This window comes from Vicia villosa, linkage group LG5 (genome assembly GCF_029867415.1).
Source record: "Vicia villosa cultivar HV-30 ecotype Madison, WI linkage group LG5, Vvil1.0, whole genome shotgun sequence".
NCBI classification, from domain to species: Eukaryota; Viridiplantae; Streptophyta; class Magnoliopsida; order Fabales; family Fabaceae; genus Vicia; species Vicia villosa.
The window spans coordinates 46,589,671-46,601,303 of NC_081184.1; the positions used below are offsets into that span (position 1 = coordinate 46,589,671).

The window sequence follows — 11,633 nt, forward strand, 5'->3', positions numbered from 1 at the left end:
AGAATTGGTTGTTTAGCTAATAAATACGAAATGAATGTAGTAATTAACGTTAACTCAGAGATACAGCACATGCATGGAGAATATGACATGTAGTAGAGTAGGTGACAACTAATACTAGACATGCAAAAGAGATTTATATACATTATTAATAAACTCATATTTAAGTCAGCAGAATTATAAAAGAGAAAGTTTTAGAAAGATCTGACCATTCTAGATGATAAACCTTTCTTCCAGTTTCTTCTGAGAGAGAGAGCATCTTCTTATGTAGAAGTTTTGTCTGTTTCTGCTTCAGTCTTGATGTCGTCCTGATGAGTTGGCTTTGGTTTAGACCAACTGAGTCGAGTCTGCTACACTTGTTTGTCTTTGGATATTTCCATTAAGCGCATATTCTTCTTTCTGATGTCTTGAGCTTCTTATGAAATTTTGATGTTGATCCACAAAACTCCTTTAGATATGTAGATAATGTTCTCAGAGTATTGAGATCTTTGCCTTAACATCTTTGCCTTAATCTAAAATTATTTTTAAAATCTACGAAAAATATTTTTTGGTTAATATTAATAAAGTTCTTAATAACTGTTTTATACATATTTTTTTAAAAATGTAGTAATTTAAAATTTATATAAAGGAACAAATCGTTTTATTCTTACTCGATTTATTTTATTGAAAAATGTATTTCAATAATAATTACTAACTTATATAATTTTTTTCTTTTTAGTTGTTAATGTTATCATCATTGTATTTTAGTTACAATTTATTTTTGGAACAAAAATCAGTTACGATTTTTATAATTATTGCAAAAATTAATATTTATAAAATGAATAGTTTTATGAAACAACCAATAATAATATCATTTTATTATTCTGAAACTGACAAATTTGTCCCACTTTCTACCTTAAATAGATAAACTTCTGTCACTTTCTTTCTCACACGTATATTTTATAATTCGATACATAACTTGACAAAACATGGAATATACGTCTCTTGTACCCATCTACTATTCTACACCGATTCAAAAAAAAAAAGAATTGATTTTTGTATCTTTATCTAATATTCTAATCCAAAATCTCTTGGATGACTTCATCTTTTTTACATCTATTCAAATCTATTTCATGTCCATATTTTTCCGAATAAATTTTATTTTATCATTTTGATCATTTTTAAATTTATTTCTTATATATTATTTTGATCATATTCAAATTAATTTATGCTCATATTCATATTTTGTAATATAATTTCTAATTATAATTTTGCAGGTTTTACAATTTGAATGAGAGTTAAATCGGCACAAGCTCCTACAAACTACAATCTTAGAATCAATATTGAAGTATACGTCTCTTACAATCATCTAGAGAATCTAAATTCTAGAAACAATAATATATATGCATATGTTAAAATGTTTTTATTTTTTGTATTGATTTTTAATTTTTTTTTAATTTAATTTCCTTCCTCCTTCACAATTCTAGAATGGTATTACTTATGTTTTCTTTAGAATATATATATATATATATATATATATATATATATATATATATATATATATATATATATATATATATATATATTGTTTAGTATTCTTATAATAAAGATGCACATAAACTTATCGGCCTTCCAATTTAATAGTTTGTCGGCTTCTATGAATAACAATCGTTTAATGAATATTAAAATATACGGCTTTTGCAATCATTTGGATAGCCAAATTTCTAGAACAATAATACACATGATTTAGTTCACATATAACCGTACCAATTAGATTATTATTTTTGTTTAATTTTCGTCTTCCACTTATTATTTTTTTCCAATATAACCATACCAATTAGATTATGACTTCTTCCACTTATCATTTTTCTTTGGATTAATTTCCTTAATCTTAATTTCAAAATATTTTTGTGGTTTACCAACATCGAATGGTTGATGTTGTTATTCTTTATAAAAAAATTCTATTCGTTTATGACAAACTATTTCTAACAATCAAGATTCTTACACTATAATTAGTACATATTGACAATATTTAATTATCATTTTAATTTTTATGAAGTTTTGTTTCTTATTTCTTTTTAATTATAATACTAATCGGCATTCTTATTAAACCATTAATGAATTATTTAAAATATTAAAATATTTTTCTCACTATTTATAATTATTTATCATTTCAATTGTAACTCTAAAAAAATGAAAACTCATTGGAAACAAATCCTATAAACATAATCAACTGATCCTCTATATTATTCTTAAATTTTAATTTTTTTTCTCAAATATCTGTTTATAAAACAACATATAATAATTACTTATATAAAATCATTTAAAAAAATTTCACAAACAAATCAATAATCTAAAATTTTAAAATTTAAAATATTATACACAATAATAATAATAATAATAATATATTACGGGTCAACCGCGCAACACCAAGTTATATACTAGTAATCTAAACAAATGAAGACCAAATGCTTCCTCCTTATTTCTCACGTTCATCTCTCCCTGTACCTCTCTCAGTTTCAATTTGACAATAATCTCTTTCTCCCATCTCTCATTTCATCTTTCTCATTCACTCAATAAACTCAAAACAAACAAAGCTCAAACAAAACAACCTAACATTCAATCGGTTCCAAAATCAAAGAAACACAAGATTAAATGGCCAATCAAAATGTTAAACGGAAAGGAAACAAAATTACAGCAACTTCATAGTTTGAATGGATCAGAATAGTTACCAACAACGAAGAACTTTTCGCTGGAAAATCTGTCGAGGTACGTTCTTCTAAGTTATCTCCGATCTCGCCCTCTCCTTGGCTTTGAGTGTTCTCAAATCCTCTCTTCCGTGTTGCATTTTGAAGCTCGTATGTTGTTGAACATTACTAAATCGATGCGATGGTGGTCGGAGCTCAGCCGCAAAGGGGTTCGGTCGGAGTTAGGTGTGGTTGGTTGTTGTGGCTGTGCGTTGCCGGAAGCCGTGGAGGGTGGTGGTGATCTATGAAGCGCCGGCACCCTATTTAGAAAGCGTGTCGCCGCGTCGGACACGTGTCAGATACAGATGTCCGTATGACACGCGTACGACACGTATCTGACACGTTTTTGTAGTGTCCAACAAAAAAATTAATTTAATTGCAACGGACTCCCATACGACACCTTGTTTCAAGTAAATGACACATCCAACTCAAAACATTTAGATTAATTTAGATTTTTTTTTAAAAGTAAGGTCCAACTCAATAATTATCATATTTTTATTTATAAAAATAATAGATTTTTTAACCTTTCATATTTCACTTCTCCACTATAAAAATTATACAATTAGGATTCCTTATTTTTTTTCTTATTCCACGGTTTTGAGGCTGATATTATTAATATGGAGTGACTATGATATGATTTGTATTATTTTGTTTTGGTGGATTTATGTCTTTTTTTTATTGAAAGTACTCAGTTTATATATATATATATATATATATATATATATATATATATATATATATATATATATATATATAAATTTTGCTTCTCATTTTAAGCTCTTTATAAATTGTGCCCATACATTTCATTATTATATTAATATATAAAATATATATAGCCGTGACCGTGTCCTTTGTTTTCTATATTAGCTGGGTCCTCGTGTCCGTGTACGGGCTTCATAGGTGGTGATTTGAATCGGAGCTGAATCGGAACACAAGGGTTGTTTGTGGTTGATGTTGTTGGAGAGCCATTTGCGGTGGATGTGTTTTCGATGGTTGCATTTGATACAGGTTGTGATTTATGGCTGTGTTTGATTCGTGAACTTGAGTCGTTTTGATGAAGAATTAACTGCTACGCGTTGATGTCGATTTGCAAGTTGATGCGTCGCGGTTACCAATGCAATTGCTTGTGAATTGCAGGTCGAAAATTGTTGTGGAGTTGTTATTACGGATGATGAAGGTCGACAGCGGATGGGAGCGACCCGTGGTGGTTCGTCGCTCGCAGCTGAGGATCCGAAATAGAGGGAATCGTGGGCGTCGGAATGAAGCGTTACAACAGTTCTAAGCTTTTGGCTTCCAAGGTTTGATTTCATTCCTTCCTGTTTCTGCAAAAAAACTCAAATGGTGTTGTTAGAAATGAATTTTATATGTTGAAATTCTTATGTTACGGATGAAGGATAAAGGGGTGGATTTGGGTTTGAGTTTATAATTTTGAACGATGTTAATGGTATATTGCTGAAAGGTTTGAATGGTGTAAATGGTTTTGGAAAGAGTGTAATTTGGGATGGAATTTGTGAAGACTTGAAATTAGAGAGATAATACTGATACGTGTTCTTTTTGGCCTCTGAGAACATACTGTGAATAGAATTAGTTCAAACCAATTAGATTGTAATATTTCTATTGTTGCAAAACAATCTTAAAAATATGTACAAAAAAAATAAGGCTTATGCACATGTAAGAAACTTTGTAAAAATAATTGCTTCTGTTAAAGAATATCTGAAGAAAAAAATGTCAGTGGACAATTGTTATTAACAATGGTGAATCTATGAACCTTGACTAAAACAACATGGTTTATTAGAAAATGAAAAGCATGTGCTTTTAGGAAATTAGTATACGTGAAAGTGTATGAATGGAATTACAAATATGAAATTTGTAGTTTGTAGATGTAAAATTATTTACAAGGTTAAAATTATTAGTATAAAAACAAACTGTCATTTGTAGTTTGTAGATGTAAAATTATTTACAAGGTTAAAATTATTAGTATAAAAACAAACTGTCAGATAATCATCATTCGGTTTAAAATTAACATTGAAATAAATTGGTGAGCCTAATATTAAAATCGTTGGCTAAAACAATAAAGGTTTTGAAGAAAACATATGAAAAAAGTTTGCAAAATTATGAATGGTTGTTAATGAAAAATGAGGGTGGGAAGTGCCCTTTTTATAGACTGGAATTAGTTCAAAACAATCCTAAATAACGAAAAGATTCGACCCAGAGGCCCATGGACCTTCCTTGGTCACCAAGATTAAGAACCCGGACGTACTTGCGTCCAGGTGCAAAAAAGATTAAAAATAGTTTATAAAAATGACAGTGCACCAAGCGGGATTCGTACCCGTGACCTTCTGTTTGCAAGTCTTACTTTCTTACCAATTGAAAGTGTATGAAGCATCGGCCAACATTTTGTTATTTATTAAAATATAAATAATTTAAGAGTAAACCATTATATTTTAAAATAGACTTTAAATCGAATATTTATAAAATTCAGGATATCACTGTAAATGAAACCAAGATTTTTATAAAACTCAATTTTGAAATTAATTATAATAGCTTGAAAAGTGTGGGCAAATTTTGGAATATAACGGAAGGCATTGCATATGTCAACGATGATGGTTAAGGAATTGGAATTAATTGAATAGTTCAGAGATTTGAGTTTAGTTTGCGAGAGGAGACCGCAGAGTGTTATGTTGAGAATGCAGAAGATTAGTAGTGATTTCCTAACTAAAATCCAAGCATCCCAGAAGTTGGATGTGAAATTGGTAGATGTGATGGTTGGAAGTAATCAATCAGAAGATTACGACTTTAAGATGGATGAACAAGGGGTGTTGAGGTTTCGCGGTAGAATTTGTATTCCAGATGAGGATGATGTGAAGAAGATGATTCTCGAAGAAGGTCATCGAAGCATTTTGAGTATTCATCCTGGGGCTACTAAGATGTATCAAGATCTGAAGAAATTATTTTGGTGGTCTAGGTTGAAGCGCGATGTAGCGCAGTTTGTGTATGGGTGTTTGACTTGTCAAAAGTCGAAAGTTGAACATCAGAGACCTGCAGGATTGATGCAACCGTTAGATGTTCCAGAATGGAAATGGGATAGTATATCGATGGAATTTGTGACGGGATGCCTAGTACTCCTAGAGGTTATGATGCATTTTGGGTGATTGTTGATCGGTTGACAAAATCGGCTCATTTTGTTCCGGTTAATATTAGTTTTTTTGTACCGAAGTTAGGGGAGATTTATATTCGTGTGATTGTGAAGCTTCATGGTGTTCTGGCAAGTATTGTGTCGGATAGAGATCTGAGATTTACTTCTGAATTTTGGAAAAGTTTGCATGATGCGTTGGGTTCTAAGCTGAGATTGAGTTCGGCGTATCATCTGTAGATGATGGTCAAACAGAGAGGACTATTCAATTACTAGAGAACTTGTTGAGAGCTTCTGTTTCTGAGCAAGGAGGTTCGTGGGATACTTACCTTCCACTGATAGAGTTTACGTACAATAATAATTTTCATTCTAGTATTGGAATGACTCCTTTTGAAGCTTTGTACGGTCGAAGATGTAGGACTCTGTTATGTTGGTATGAATCAGGCAAGAGCATAGTTCTTAGACCTAAGAATGTTCGACTGATTACCGAGAAAGTGAATCTAATTCGGGAAAAGATGAAGTCTTCTTAGAGCATGCAGAAGAGTTATCATGATAAGCGAAGGAAAGAACTTGATTTTCAAGCGGGAGACCGTGTATTTTTTAGAGTCACTATGGTGACATGTGTGGGTCGTGCCTTGAAGTCGAGGAAGTTGACGCCTCAGTTTATCGGTCCATATCATATTTTTGAGAAAGTGGGAGCTATTACGTATAGGGTGGAGTTGCCGCCTAATATTTCAAATTTGCATGATGTGTTTCATGTTTTGCAACTCCGGAAGTATATTTCAGACTCATCACATGTGATTCCGATGGACGATGTGCAAGTAAGAGATAACCTTATAGTAGAGATGGTACCTGTACGAATCGAGGATCGTGAGGTAAAGAAGCTAAGAGGCAAAGAGATTGCTTTAGTAAAGGTCATTGAGGAGGAGCTGCTGGACAGAATGCGACGTGGGAACTAGAAAATAGGATGCGAGAGTCGTATCCAGAGATGTTCGCATCAGGTAAGTTTTCAAGGGCGAAAATACTCTAAGTGAGGGAGAGTTGTAACACCCGTTTATTTTATTTGATTATTTAATTTGATGTTTGTGAATTATTTTATGAAAAGGTGGTTTATTTGTGAATTATTGATATTTATGCTATATTATATAGTTGAATAATAATATTAATAATAGTAATAATAATAGAATAATTGATTAATTAGTAATTGGGCCTATTATGGTGTTAGCATTAGAATTAGTGGAGGTGTGGGGTTAAGCCCATTAGTAAAGTGAAAATTAATGAGGGCTTGATCGGAAAAATAGCAAGTGTACTATTTTTAACGATGTAGTAATAAAAATGGGTCAGTCCCAAGTATCGATCTCAAGGATTGCGTAGGAAATATAAGTTTTTATAATGATTCAATTAAACAAAAGAACATGGGTGTTTAGTTTGGTTTGATAAAATAATGACTAAAATCGTAATTAAAAGACACAGATAAATAAACGACTAACATAGATGATCAGATTGCTAGGGCTTGGTGAATGATTCTTCATGCAACAAATTTGCCTTCTCAATGCAACAACATTAATTTTTTTTATCAATTGATTACCGGTTCTCGGGAGTATCTAATTCTAAGTCCTTAGATAAAAGATTTTTGACATCACAGCCTAATTACTATGTCCATAGCTAATTACGGTATGATCAAAGCATTCAAATAACAAGAATTCCGGTTACGATAAGATACCCCTAGTCCTAGGTGATATGAATTATCAGACGTTTATACTCAAGTCAACAAATAATTTGTTGTCCAGCTTAAACTATTGATTCATACTCAGAATTCGTTTTTCTGACGGTTAAAGCATTACGAACAGATAAAGAATAAATCAACAACAATGAAAACTAAAATTATTATTGCATCAATTGAACAACTTCATCACGATCAGAATCAGGGTCACCCCCTAGCAATGGGGGATTTAGCTACTCGTAACGGAAAATAAAATTAAGATAGAAGCTGTAGTCATTACAGAAATTTCGGAGGAATCAATCTTCAATTGTGAAGTATTCTTGAATCATGAAATCCTTATGAAATTCTGAGTTCTCCAGCCTTCAAAATATGTTTTTCTTTCCAAAATTCATCGAACCCTTGTCCAAATGCGTTTTTTTCCTTTTATTTCCGTCTCTCTGGGATTTTCAGAGAAGAAAGCCTAAAATATTGCGTACAAACGCGTGCGGGGACACGTCTGGCACAGTGAGATGCGTCCTGGGACGTGTTTGGGCAGTGGGCATATTGTCCTTTGCTTTTCCTCCACCTGGCACGCGTGTGGAGACTTATCTGGGGCCTAAGGCACGCGTCCTAGGACGCGTGTGACTAGAGGAGCGTTATTTTCACCCTCTTGCAGGATGCAAGACATGTCTGGGTAGAGGGACACATTCTGGCTTTCATGTGCAGTAACGGATGCATCTTGGAAGCATTTAAGCATAGTGTCATACCCTAATTTTTGACCCCCCCTGAGATGACATATCTTCAGGATTTTCATCAAGTCAAAGTAAGTACTCAGGGCAGTCTGGCATTCAATCGAGGGTATTCAAAGACAAGAAAACTCAGGCAAAGGATCAATCAATAGAGGGATTAGTCTCTAATACAATCATAAGACTCAAAAGCTTCATTATTTCACCTATGATTGATTAGACACCCAGTCATCTAAGTACAGAATTACTCAGATCAACAGACTAGGGTTTGGAGCCTATCAAGGACTAAAATCAGGGATCACCTTTGGGAAACCCTAAGAAGCCCCAGGGAACCATTCAAAGACATCAATCATCTTCAAATAACTCATATGACAAGATCCACTGGACATTACACCTCAGTTCAAAGTCTACAGTCATCATTGTCCTCTGGTCGACAATTAGGGTTTTTGACCTAATTCACCAAGATAGTTGACTTTTAATCAGGGCATGGATCCAAAACTCAAGACATGATTCAAGAGTCTCTACTACCTCAATATAATCCATTTACATCAATCATTTGAGGAGAAGATCTTGTTTCTACACAAAAGCCCAAAAATTCACTTTGTCAGGAAAAGTCAACTGTGTGAGATCATCATTGACTTTTAAGGTTTTTGGTCAAAAAATGACTTTCAAAGATCAATATCATCAATATATGGATGTCAAAGTCATTTGACCAAAGAAATTCAAAGAAGTTCATCAAGGAGCAAAAAGTCGGGAATTAGGGTTTTTGAAGGCATGGTGAGAACTCAAAATTTCACCTACACAACTCAAAAAACTTCCAACATGAAAGTTGTAGATCTTGCAAAATAAAACAACATCTTACAAAGGAACTTTTTTCAAAAGATCAATCATTCATGAAGTTTTGGGAATTTTGAAGTTTAGGTCATAAACACTTAGAAATTTTTCTAAGTGTTTTAACCTAGTTTTCATCCAACTTTGGGCTCATTTTTCACAAATTTCCCAAATGATTCTGAAGAAGACATAAACTAATGATTTGAAGTAGATGTTTAGGGCTTTCCAAATTGTGTTCAACCTTCTCCAAATTCAATTTGAGCTAGGAGTTATGCTTGTTCAAAGTTGGCCTCATGAAGTAAAATTATAGGTCATGTGCAAATTGGAACTTTGCAATTTTGTGCATTTTGCTTCACTAATGGATGCTACACGACCCATAACATGTCTGAAACAATACCATGCATTCATTTTCACCATGCCATGATAATTGAAGAAGATTCCTAAAACAAGAACATGTGATTATGTAATGATTACTTTTGAGAATTTATGGCAAATTGATGAATCGCCCAAGGAATCTTCTCACCAACCAATTAGAGCTCACTTTACATCTGAATTGTCCCCTAAGATCAGATAGAATCAATGGATAGGGGAGGTGGCTCGAAAATGCAATGATCACACTTGGATATTCTTTGAAATTTCTTCATGGCTAAGAAACCAAACTTGCTTCACTAAGCAAGCTCACACTCTCACTCAGTACTGAACCAATTGCCTATAAATAGAGGCCTCATTCTCATTCAAAAAAGACACCAAAGCAACCATATTCCTTGCTTTCTCTTTCTCTTCTCATGTTCATTGTTTTTCAAAGTTCTTTGGCAAGAAGAATCGATTTCTTCAAACCAGAGCTCATCTTTGGGAAGTGAACATTCTAACATCTCAAGGGAGGTCATTTGAGGTGATCCAAGCACCTGGATCACTTCTGTAAGTGGAGGAACACCATTGTTGCTCTCACTTTGGAGCATCTGCAGTTGGAGGTCCATGGAGTAATTCAGGAGGTTCTGAGCCAAGCCAATCATCCAGGCACAATCCTCAGGTCATAGTGAAGCTAACCAGATGGGTGCAGCTCATCTGTAACTCCAAATTCAACAACCTCCATGTTCACTTGAAGCTGAAATCGAGGGAGGTCCATAGAACAATTCAGAAGGATTCAAGCTCCAATAAACATTCAGTTAGCATCATTGAGTCTCAGGGAAGCTATTGAGATCATTCATTCAAGCCCAGGTGCTCTCTATCATCCTCACGACCTCCATTTTCAGAGGTAAGTTTCTGAACTCCACCTCTTTAATTTAAGCACTCTTTATGGTAAAGCTCGATTCTATCTTGTTTAGCATCATCAGAGGATTGAAAACCCTCTATCATCTTGCATTTATTCATCTTGTTTGCCATTTAATTTCAAATTTAGGGTTTATATGTTCTTAGAGTTTTCTGAGAAATTAGGTAGATATAGTTCATATAAATAAATGTTAGTTACATATCTGGATTCGTGAGGAAATTTAGAACAAGATTGATGTTTACATCATGTCATTTAGTTGAGAAACCAGAGAGTTAGGATTTTGAAAATCTTTGAGCTCGAGGAAGAAGATGACTATGGCCATGGCGCGCAAAATTTGAATCTGGGGCCAAAGTTTATTTTATTTTGAATGGTATGCGTTCCTTAAACGACTGAACAAACTTGCCCTAGTGGCCTCCCATACGCCCTTAGTCTCATCATGCCTCAAGTCTGGGGTTCGAATCCCCCTCGCCCCAGACTTTTTGATTCTTTTATTTTTCAATGATTTACTAGTTGTTTTGAAACATAACCAAATGAATGCAAGTTGCTATCACCACACGCGCGTTGGCTCAGTGGTGTTTGTTTTGAGTGTGTGACATAGAGGGCGTGGGTTCAAACCCTCCAAGGGCCAAAACTATTTTTTTAACACACAATTTCTTTCATTTTCTCACAAACTTCACATATTTATTTAACCTATCAAATTAATTTATTTTCACTTCATTTTTCACACACTTATCATTTAATATACCTATTTTGTGAATAATCAAAAAATCATAAAAAATATTATTTATTTCTTGAATTTTAATTTGGTTTAAAATAGTATGTTTTTAAGTGTTTTCTTAAATACTTTAAATATATATTATCACTTTATTTTAACCTAATCACTTTGTAAATAATTTTATGATAAAACCCTAATTGTTTAGGTCTTAATTAGTTAAAAAGTCTTTATTTTTACCCTAATTAAGTTGACTTTTGTCAATTTTCAAAACTGTTTTCAATCTCCGAATAAATCAAATGATTAGGGTTTTCAAGCAACAAAACCTTGTATCATTCAAAATCATTTTCAAATCGCTCTCATAACCAGTACTGTAAAGTACTGGGCCTCTAATAGAGTGTAAGTCCCAAAAACCTTCTCTTCTTAGCTTGTTTTCAAAACTGTATTTTCAAAATCTTCTTTCTGTTTTCAAAACATTCTTCTGGTATTTGAAGGGCATTATTCCCGGTGAAACTC

General features: G+C 33.2%; 1 long non-coding RNA gene across 1 annotated transcript; it reads left to right on the forward strand.

The window, feature by feature from the left end:
• Positions 1–2,459: 2,459 nt before the first annotated feature.
• On the forward strand, positions 2,460–11,138 carry LOC131601622 (uncharacterized). The gene is made up of 3 exons (XR_009283746.1): positions 2,460–2,745; positions 3,591–3,731; positions 3,861–11,138. It is a non-coding gene; the product is annotated as an uncharacterized LOC131601622 (long non-coding RNA).
• Positions 11,139–11,633: the final 495 nt, after the last annotated feature.